We start from the raw sequence: 10,144 nt of genomic DNA on the forward strand, positions 1-10,144 counted from the left end.
GTCTGGGCGACAGATTGAGACCCCAACCCAAAAACAAAAAAACAAACAAAAAAAAAAACAAGGATGCAAATTATTATGGAAATATGGATATAAGGAAAGTATATGATGTTGAGCCTCAAGGTCTGGGTTTAGGATGTGATCCCAGCACTAATAACTGTTGACCATGGATTGGTCACTTTATAGTGCTGAGTTTCACTTTCCTCCTATAAAAACTGATAATGATTTCTGACTTACTTCATATATGCTGCGAAACAACAACTGAGGTAATGTGCTTGTAAGTACTTTGTAAACTTGAAAATGACACAGAGATATTTAATATCTTATAGCTCTCATTAGTGACATTGATAAGTTCTTTGAAGAATTGTTTCATCGTGCTCTAAAAAGTTATCTTAATTTTTTTTTTCTTAGGTTTTAGGAAAAGGTCCAGAGTGGTTCCTATTTCATTTTACATTCTTTAGTCTAAAAGCTGCCTGAGATGTTCCCCTTTCTAAACGTTACTAGTTAAAACAAAACAATTCTATGACTATCATCTTCCCCTTCTTTCTCTTACTCAATATGGAACACTTTCTTTTACTGCAGGAGTCAGCAAACTTTTTCTCTAAAGGGAAAGGTAGTAACTGTTTTTGGTTTTATGGACAACATAAGGTCACTGCCACATATTCTACTACCCCTACTCCCCACTTATTTTTTATTTTATTTTATTTTTTTTTAGTTGGAGTCTCACTCTGTCGCCCAGACTGGAATGCAGTGGCCGCTCCTGGCCACCGCAACCTCGACCTGCTGGGCTCCGGCAATCCTTCCGCCTCAGCCTTCCAAGTAGCCAGAATTACAGGTGCGCGCTACCATGCCTGGCTAATTTTTTTGATTTTATTGTAGAGATGAGGTCTCGTCTGCTCAGGCGGGTCTCGCACCCGCGGGCTCAGGCAATCCACTCACCTCAGCCTCCCAAAGGCGTGGGATTACAGGCTGAGCCACTGAGCCCGGCTCCACTTATTTTTTATTAACAATACTTTAACGATGTAAAAACCATTGTTAGCTGGAGAGGCTGAACAAAAACAGGTGGGATTGACTGGGGGCTTGCAGGCCTGTTATGAGCTCACATTCTATTGGGTTCAAACACTATACCAAGCTTTAGTTACAGCTACTAGTTATAACCATTTACACAAAAAAGACTACCAGGTTAGTTACCAGAGAAATGTTATGTGTTAATTTTTGTTCTAACAGCAAAACAGGATTTTCAAGTGAAACAGCATGAGACTGTTTTTTATGTTTAGCTTGTGAATGAATTGGTCTGTTTAGCAGGGACAGAGATAATGTTTTTGTTTTTGTTATTGTTTTCCCCCAGACTTACTGTTTTGAATAACTAGTTGGTTGTGGTACAATTCACAATTGATATATTACAGGATATAAATAATTAGCAAGATGGGTTTTGATAAAACCCAAGACACAGAAGATGATTGCTGAATCCATGTATTAGATGAAGCTCATTGATACTTTTAGCTCATCTTTACTTTCATGGTTTGAACACGGTTGTAATAGTGTCAAAAACCCCAAAGTTATCTAAACACACAGTGCAACAGAAAGAATGGGGAAGTCGGGCGCTGTGGCTCACCTGTAATCCCAACACTTTGGGAGGCTGAGGCAAGAGGACTGCCTGAGTCCAGGGATTTGAGACCAGCCTGGGTAACTTGGCGAGACCTCATCTCTACAATAAATCAAAAAATTAAAAAATTAGCCAGGTGTGGTGGCACATGCCTGTAGTTCCAGCTACTTGGAAGACTGCGGCAGAAGGATCACTTAAGCCCAGTAGGTTGAGACCGTGGTAGCCATGAGCATGCTACTGCACTCCATCCAGCCTGGGTGACAGAGTGAGACTCCTACCCAAAAAAAAGAGAGAGAGAGAAAAAAAGAGAAAAGAATAGGAAATGGGAACTCTCATACATTGGTGGTAGTAGTATGAATTAATACTTCCTCTTTGAGGGTGATTTGGCAATATCTATTAAAATTAAAATGTACCTGCTCTTTGTCCTAGTTCTTCTGCTTCTAGGAACTTACCAAGTACAATTCACATTATTGGAAGGCTGAGGTGGAAGGATCGCCAGAGCCCAGCAGGTCAAGGGTGCAGTGGCTGGGAGCGGCCACTGCACTCCAATCTGGGCGACAGAGTGAGACTCCAACTCAAAAAATAAATAAATAAATAAAATAAAAAATTATGGAACACATATACAATGGAATATGTCGCCTTTTAAAAGAAAGAGTTACTGATAACTCCACCATGCCCGGCTAATTTTTTTTCTCTGACTTATTATAGAGATGACGTCTCATCAAGTTGCCCAGGCTGGTCTTGAACCCCTTGACTCAGGCAATCCTTTGGCTTCAGCCTCCCAAAGTGCTGGGATTAGAGTTTTGAGCCACCGCACCTGGTATCTAAGATATCTTTTTTTTTTTTTTTTTTTGAGTGGGAGTCTCACTGTGTTGCCCAGGCTGGAGTACAGTGGCACACTCACGGCCACCACAGCCTCGGCCTGCTGGGCTCAGGGGATCCTTTCGCCTCAGCCTTCCAAGTAGCTGGAACTACAGGCACATGCCACCATGCCCAGCTAATATTTTTTATTTGTTGTAGAGATGAGGTCTCACCAAGTTGCCCAGGCTTGTCTCGAACCTGTGAGCTCAGGCAATCCTCTCACCTCAGCCTCCCAAAGTGCTGGGATTATAGGTGTGAGCCGCTGTGCCCTGCTTCTAAGAACCTTAAAGCAAGTTAAATGTAGTATTTTACTAAGCTACTATATGTGTAAAAAAGGCATACATATAGTTTTAAATGCAGATATCACTGGAAGAATATTGATAGCATTAAACATCTGTCAGACACTGTTCTAAGAGGTTTTCATAAATTAAAACATTTATGCTCACAAAAACTTAAGATAGACAATATTCTCATACATGAGGAAATCAAGGCACAGAGATTAAGAAACTATAGTTGCTCTAGTTCTGGAGAGGGATAATGAAAGGCTAAGGGTCAGAGGAGAGAGACTTCTTTTCTTTTTTTTTTTTGAGTTAGAGTCTCACTCTGTCGCCCAGACTGGAGTGCAGTGGCCACTCCCAGCCACCACAGCCTCGACCTGCTGGGCTCCGGCGATTCTTCCGCTTCAGCCTTCCAAGTAGCCAGAATTACAGGCATGCGCTACCACGCCCGGATGATTTTTTTTTTTTTTGAGTTGGAGTCTCACTCTGTTGCCCAGACTGGAGTACAGTGGCCGCTTCCGGCCACCACAGCCTCGACCTGCTGGGCTCTGGCGATCCTCCCTCCTCAGCCTTCCGAGTAGCCGGAATTACAGGCATGTGCTACCATGCCCGGCTGAGTTTTTGATTTATTGTAGAGATGAGGTGTGGCCAAGTTGCCAAGGCAGGTCTCGAACCCGCAGGCTCAGGCAGTCCACTCACTTCGGCTTCCCAAAGCGCTGGGATTACAGGCTGAGCCACGGAGCCCAGCCAGAGACTTACTTTCCTTTTCTTTTTTTTGAGTTGGAGTCTCACTCGCTGCCCAGGCTGGAGTGCAGTGGCACACTCACACCCACCCCAGTGTTGACCTATTGGGCTTCAGCTATTTTTCTGCCTCAGCCTTCCAAGTCGCCGAAATGAGATGTATTTTCACTGTAGATCTTCCTCAGCTGTGTATGTGGTTGGCCATTTTATGCATTTCTTTGAAAATGTATTTGTACCATTAAGAAGAAGCACAAGAGACAATCATGAACCCACTCTTCACTAGATAGTCAATCTTACTAATTACAAATGAAAATATTTTCTCTTAGCTTCAGAAATTTTTGAGATTGATAATGCCCACAGTTGGGGAATATGAGGAAATGGGCACTCTTACTAGGAGAATAAAGTGGTAGAACTTTTTGGGAGAGAAGTCTGGTAACGGATATTAAGTTGCTAGGGCTACCATAACAGAATACCACAAACTAGGTGGCTTAAACAACAGAAAATTGATTTACAGTTCTGGAGGCTAGAAGTCTGAGTTCAAGGTGTTGACAATTTGGTTCTTTCTAATGACTGTGAGGAACAATCTGCTCCATGCCCTTCTCTTAGCTTCCTTGGCTTGTAGACGCATTACCCTTATTTCTGCCTTGATGTTCAGATGGCATTCTGTGTGTGTGCGTCACCAAATTTCCATTTTTATAGGATACAAGTCACATTGGATTACGGTCTAATATTTATTTATTTTAAATTTATTTATTTATTTATTTTGAGTTGGAGTCTCATTCTGTCACCCAGACTGGAGTGCAGTGGCCGCTCCCGGTCACCGTAGCCTCGACCTGCTGGGCTCCAGCGATCCTTCCGCCTTAGCCTTCCAAGTAGCTGGAACTACAGGCGTGTGTTGCCATGCCCGGCTAATCTTTTGATTTATTGTAGAGATGAGGTCTCACCAAGTTGCCCAGGCGGGTCTTGAACCCGCGGGCTCAGGCAATTCACTCACCTCAGCCTCCCAAGGCACAGGATTACAGGCTGAGCCACCGAGCCTGGCTTATTTTTATTTTTTGAGTTGGAGTCTCACTCTGCCGCCCAGGCTGGAGTGCAGTGGCACTCCAGTGTTGACCTGCTGGGCCCAGGTGATCCTTCTGCCTCAGCCTTCCAAGTAGCCAGAACTACAGAGTGCACTACCATGCCTGGTTAATATTTGATTTATTGTGGAGATGAGCTCTTGCCAAGTTGCCTGGGCTGGTCTTGAAACCACTGGCTCAGACAATCTACTTGCCTTGGCCTTCCAAAGTGCTCGGATTACAGGTTGAGCCATCAAGCCTGGCCTCTTTTAGTCATTTTTAAATGTACAGTTTAGTGGCATTAAGTACATTCACATTATCGTGCATCCATCATCATTATCCTTCTCCTGAACTTTTTCTTCTTTTCAAAGGGAAACTCTGAACCCATTAAGCAATTTTCCATTCTCCCCTACCCTAGTCCCCAACAACCACCATTCTACTGTTCGTCTCTAAGAGTTTGAAGTCGCTGGGCTCGGTGGCTTAGCCTGTAATCCCGCGCCTTTGGGAGGCTGAGATGAGTGAATTGCCTGAGCCCGCGGGTTTGAGACCCGTCTGGGCAGCGAGACCTCATCTCTACAATAAATCAAAAAATCAGCCGGGCATGGTAGTGCACGCCTGTAATTCCGGCTACTCGGAAGGCTGAGGTGGAAGGATCGCCGGAGCCCAGCAGGTCGAGGCTGCGGTGGCAGAGAGCGGCCACTGCACTCCAGTCTGGGCGACAGAGTGAGATTCCAACTCAAAAAAAAAAAAAAAAGAATTTGAAGTCAACTCTCTAGGTAACACATATAAGTGAAATCATCCAGTATTTGTCCTTTTGTGGTGGGTTTATTTCACTTAGCACAATATCTTCATCCATGTTGTTGAATGTGTCAGATTCCCCTCCTTTTTAAGGTTAAGTAATACTCCATGTATATACCTTCTTTTGTTTATGCATCCATCCCTTGATAGGTACTTGTATTGCTTTCACTTTTTGGCTATTGGTGATGAACATTTTTTTTTTTTGAGTTGGAGTCTCACTCCATCGTCCAGACTGGAGTGCAGTGGCCGCTCTCTGCCACTGCAGCCTTGACCTGCTGGACTCCAGTGATCCTTCCGCCTCAGTCTTCCAAGTAGCTGAAACTACATGTGCACGCTACCACGCCCGGCTAATTTTTTTGATTTATTGTAGAGATGAGGTCTCGCCAAGTTGCCCAGGCGGGTCTCAAATGCGGGCTCAGGCAATGCACTCACCTCAGCCTCCCAAAGCCGGATTACAGGCTGAGCCACTGAGCCCAGCTGGTGATGAATATTTTAAAACAGTTACAGGTAGAGAAAATAGTACAATAGTAGCCATCATCCAATTCAACAATTATCAAGATTTTGGCACCATTTTACCCCTGCATACAGTATGCATGTCTTAAAATTTAAAAAAGAACATTTTCTTTCAAATCTCTATGCCAGTTTCATGCTTGATAAAACAGCAATTCTTAGGTTATTCGGTATTATCCAATAATTTAATATCTAATCCATGATGTAACTCCCCAATTGTCTCAAAAACGTCTTTTATAATTGGTTTGTTTGAAACAGCATCTTAAAAAAGGTCCACACACATTACATTTGGCAGCTGTGTCTCTAGAGGTCTTTAGATTAAAGCAGTCGGCCCTTTTCTTTCTTTCTTCTTGATTCCTTTATGCATGTATTTACTGGGGGGGGGGGATTCGCGCCTTTTAAAGGCACCAAATACTGTGTTTTGAGGTTCTGGGACCCGATTTTATCTCGAAATGCTGCAAATGGTTATACAGGCACATTATTTCGAGATTCACATAATCCTCTTACGGTAATGCTTAACTCCTACCTGTCATATGACTGCCCCATCACAATTCCGCAAACCACAATTTTGGCCTCCGTAGATGCAGTCTTTACAGCAGGGGGAAGGTTGCTTTTCGGACGCCCCTTCCAAAGCTAAGCCAAGAGAATGGTTTTCAAATTAAAGACAAAGATAACTACATGAAAAAGTTTCCTCTGGATACAGAGGTACGATAAATTGCCAGAGAATGTGGTGGTGAGGAAACATTGGTGGCTTAAACACACACCGGAGACATTCTGGTTGAAAGAGCAGTCAGACTTGGCTTAAACGCGGGGCAGGGGAATCAGAGTCAGTAGATGGAAACGGAGGGACCTTGGGTGTAGACGCTGCCGGAGAAAGGTCGAAACTCGCTCGGCCCCTTCCCCCGGGGAATCCTCCGAGGGCACGGGGAGACTGAAGCGCGATCTGGCGCAAATCTCATAAGAGTAACTCCCGGCGTTTGAGAGGCGAGACCGGAGCCGGCAGTTCCGGGGACTGATACCTTCCGGAACAAAGGTAGAGGGCGCGGAGCGGAAGAGCCTGCCAACCTCGCCGCTTCCAAAGAGCAGCCCAGGGCGCGTCCTCACCAGGTGACTCAGACAGCGAGACTTGCTGTCCGCCACGGCCCGTACCTCCGCCGTGGGAAGAAGTCCCTGGCCGCGCCGGCTCCGTAGGGAGTCGAGGGAGGGAGCCCCTAGTCCTTGGCGCGTAGGTCCCGGCAGCGGCGGGAGCGCAGCCAATCGTTGGGAAGGAGGGCGTGGCTGGCTCCGCCTCCGGGATCCCTCCGCCCGTGCTTGCTGTGCTGAGTCCGAGGAAGACGCCATTTTGGATGTTGAGTCCTGATTCCGGAATCGGTTTGTGCTGTGTTCACGCCTGGGACCGGCTAGGTGAGTGTGGCATCCTTGGCGTCTAGGGCCTTCGTCTTCCTCTGCGCTCTGCGCTCCGGCTCAGCCGGCCCTAGGGGCCAGGGTTCAAACGACTTCGGAGGTGGCGGATGAGGAGAAAGGAAAGGATCCTGGAAGTGGGGTTCAGGCCGAGGCTCAGGCCTGAGGTGCTGCGGCGCTGGAGGCGGCCCCGGGCGGAGGACTGGGGGTCGCGGCAAGGCCGCGAGCCGCTTGGAGACAGCGGGTTCTGGATGCTCGAAGCCGGCAAACTTTTCCGTCTTCCCCCTTCCCCGAGTCGTCTCTTCCCTGCGGCGACTCGGCTTGGGCTCTAAGGCGACGCCCCTACCCTGTTTCCTCTGGCCCGGAGAGACTTCGGTAAGGTCGGGTTTCCAGTGCCCGAGAAGGCTTTCGCCGTGGTTTCCTGGGCTTGTCGCGGGGGGCCTGGCCTTGGGCCCACTTTGGCCAGAGAAAATTACCTTTTGATTTTGCTGAAGCAAACAGCGGCCTCTGCGCCCTTTCTTAGACCCCTGAGAGTGTGATGAGAGGCCTTGTGAGCAGCCTGCGGCGCGGTCCTTGCCCCCCTCTTTGTGTTGCCAGCGCTCCTCTTCCCGGGTGCTGGAAGGGAGTGCTTGAAACTCGCCAGCTTAATACACTTGAACGAGGATAGGGACCTCACAGCGTTCGTTTAATAATTAGGTAACAGGCCGGGCGCGGTGGTTTAAGCCTGTAATCCCAGCACATTGGGAGGCCGAGGCGAGAGGATTGCCTGAGTCCAGGGGTTCGAGACCAGCCTGGGCAACTTGGTGAGCCCTCGTCTCTACAATAAATCATAAAACTAACGGGGCGTGGTGGCGCGCTCCTGTAGTTACAGCTACTTGGAAGGCTGAGGTGGAAGGATCGCCTGAGCCCAGCCGGTCGAGGCTGCGGTGGTCGTGAGCGTGCCACCGCACTCCAACCTGGGCGACAAAGTGAGACTCCAACTCTGAAATACATAAATAATAATTAGGTAACAGTACTGTGGCATCACAAAAGACACAACCACTTTCACTCTCTGCAGTAGCAAACTTAAAGTCTGGCCTCAAATAACTCTTTGTGGGAGCTATGGTTTTGAAATTTTTTTTTGAGTTGGAGTCTCACTCCGTCGCCCAGGCTGGAGTGCAGTGGCACGCTCACGGTCACCGCAGCCTCAACCTGTTGGGCTCAGGGGATTCTTCCGCCTCAGCCTTCCAAGCAACGGGAACTACAGGCACGTACCACAACGCCTGGCTAACTTTTTGATTTGTTGTAGAGACGAGGTCTTCCCAAGTTGCCCGAGTTGCCCAGGCTGGTCTGGAACCCTTGAGTTTAGATAATCCTCTCACCTACGGCCTCCCAAAGTACTGGGATTATAGGCGTGAGCCACTGTGCCCGCCCTACATTTTTTTAATCGTCCAGTTTCTTAAATCTTTTTATTTTATTTATTTATTTTTGAGTCAGGGTCTCACCTGTTGCCCAGGCTGCAGTCCAGCCTCAATCTCCTGTGCTCAGGTGATCCTTCTGCCTCAGCCTCCGGAGTAGCTGGGACTACAGGCAGGTGGCATCATGCCCAGTTAATTTTTTGATTTTTTTTGTAGAGATGAGGTCTTTGTTTGTTACCCAGGCTGGTCTCAAACTCCTGAGTTCAAGCAGTCTTACTGTCTTGGTCTCCCAAAGTGCAGGGATTACAAGCTTGAACCACTGGGCCCAGACAAATCTTATTTTATTTTATTTGATTCTGACTTGGAGTCTCACTCTGTTGCCCAGCCTGGAGTGCAGTGGAATGCTCATGGCTACCGCAGCCTCTCCCTGCTGTGCTTAGGTGATCCTTCTGCCTCATCCTTCTAAGTAGCTGGAATCACAGGCATGCCACCACACCTGGCTAATTTTTTGATTTTTATTGTAAAGATGAGGTCTTGCTAAGTTGCCCAGGCTGTTCTCAAACCCGTGGGCTTAGGCAGTCTTCTTGCCTCCACCTCCCGAAGTGCTGGGATTACAGGCATGAGCCACTACTCCCCCAAATCTTATTTTATTTTATTTTTGAGTTGGAGTCTCACTTGGGCTGCCAGGCTGGAGTGCAGTGGCACGCTTACGGCTACCACGGCCTTGACCTGCTGGGCTCAGGCGATCCTTCCGCCTCAATCTTCCAAGTAGCTGGAACTACAGGCGCATGCCACCACGCCCACCTAATTTTTTATTTTTATTTTTGTAGAGATGAGGTCTCACCAAGTTGCCCAGGCTGGTCTCAAACCCCTGGACTCAGGCAGTCCTCTCGCCTCAGCCTCCCAAAATGCTGGAATTACAGGATTGAGCCACCACGTCTGGCCCAAATCTTATTTTAAATTAGTGTTGTTATTCTTTTAAGATAATTTTTCATTTTCCCTCTCTTTCTTGTTGTGTCTGACTTGTAACTGATCAGGAGCTCCAGAATCCCAAACTCTAGTATATTTAATTTGAGCTCTCTTTCTTTTCAAATACTCAGAATCTGCCAGGTGCAGTGGCTCATGCGTGTAATCCCAGCACTTTGAGAGGCCGAGGTGAGAGAATTGCCTGAACCCACGGGTTCATGACAAGCCCAGGCAACTTGGTGAGACCTCATCTCGACAATAAATCAAAAAATTGGCTGGAGTGGTGGTGTGTTCCTGTAATTTCAGCTATTTGGAAGGCTGAAGTGGAAGGATCACCTGAGCTCAGCAGGTTGAGGCTGTGGTGGCCATGAGTGTGCCAATGCGCTCCAATACAGTGAGACTTCAACTCCAAAAAAAAAAACTTGGAATCAAGTCTTAATCATATATAGCCCATGCTTCTTTTTATTTTTATTTTTTTTGAGTTGGAGTCTCATTCTGTCACCCAGGCTGGAGTGCAGTGGCATGCTCCCA

At 47.1% G+C, this 10,144-nt stretch overlaps 1 protein-coding gene across 8 annotated transcripts in view; it reads left to right on the top strand.

Moving 5' to 3' along the window:
* Positions 1–10,144, top strand: part of LOC103276328 (IST1 homolog) — an 85,023-nt gene that overhangs the window by 45,040 nt on the left and 29,839 nt on the right. For 5 of the 8 annotated variants that reach the window (XM_008073732.1, XM_008073734.1, XM_021706839.1 and 2 more), the window contains exon 1: positions 7,057–7,253. The exons of 1 other annotated variant lie outside the window; for it this stretch is intronic. The gene's annotated coding sequence lies outside the window, so the exon portion shown is untranslated. Of the gene's footprint in view, positions 1–7,056; positions 7,254–7,586; positions 7,626–10,144 lie in introns of those variants that run through there. 2 more of the 8 variants (XM_021706841.1, XM_008073733.1) reach the window with 2 other exon arrangements.

The sequence above is a fragment of the Carlito syrichta genome, unplaced genomic scaffold (genome assembly GCF_000164805.1).
Source record: "Carlito syrichta isolate Samal-C Ts95f unplaced genomic scaffold, Tarsius_syrichta-2.0.1 Scaffold316038, whole genome shotgun sequence".
In the NCBI taxonomy this organism is placed as follows: domain Eukaryota; kingdom Metazoa; phylum Chordata; class Mammalia; order Primates; family Tarsiidae; genus Carlito; species Carlito syrichta.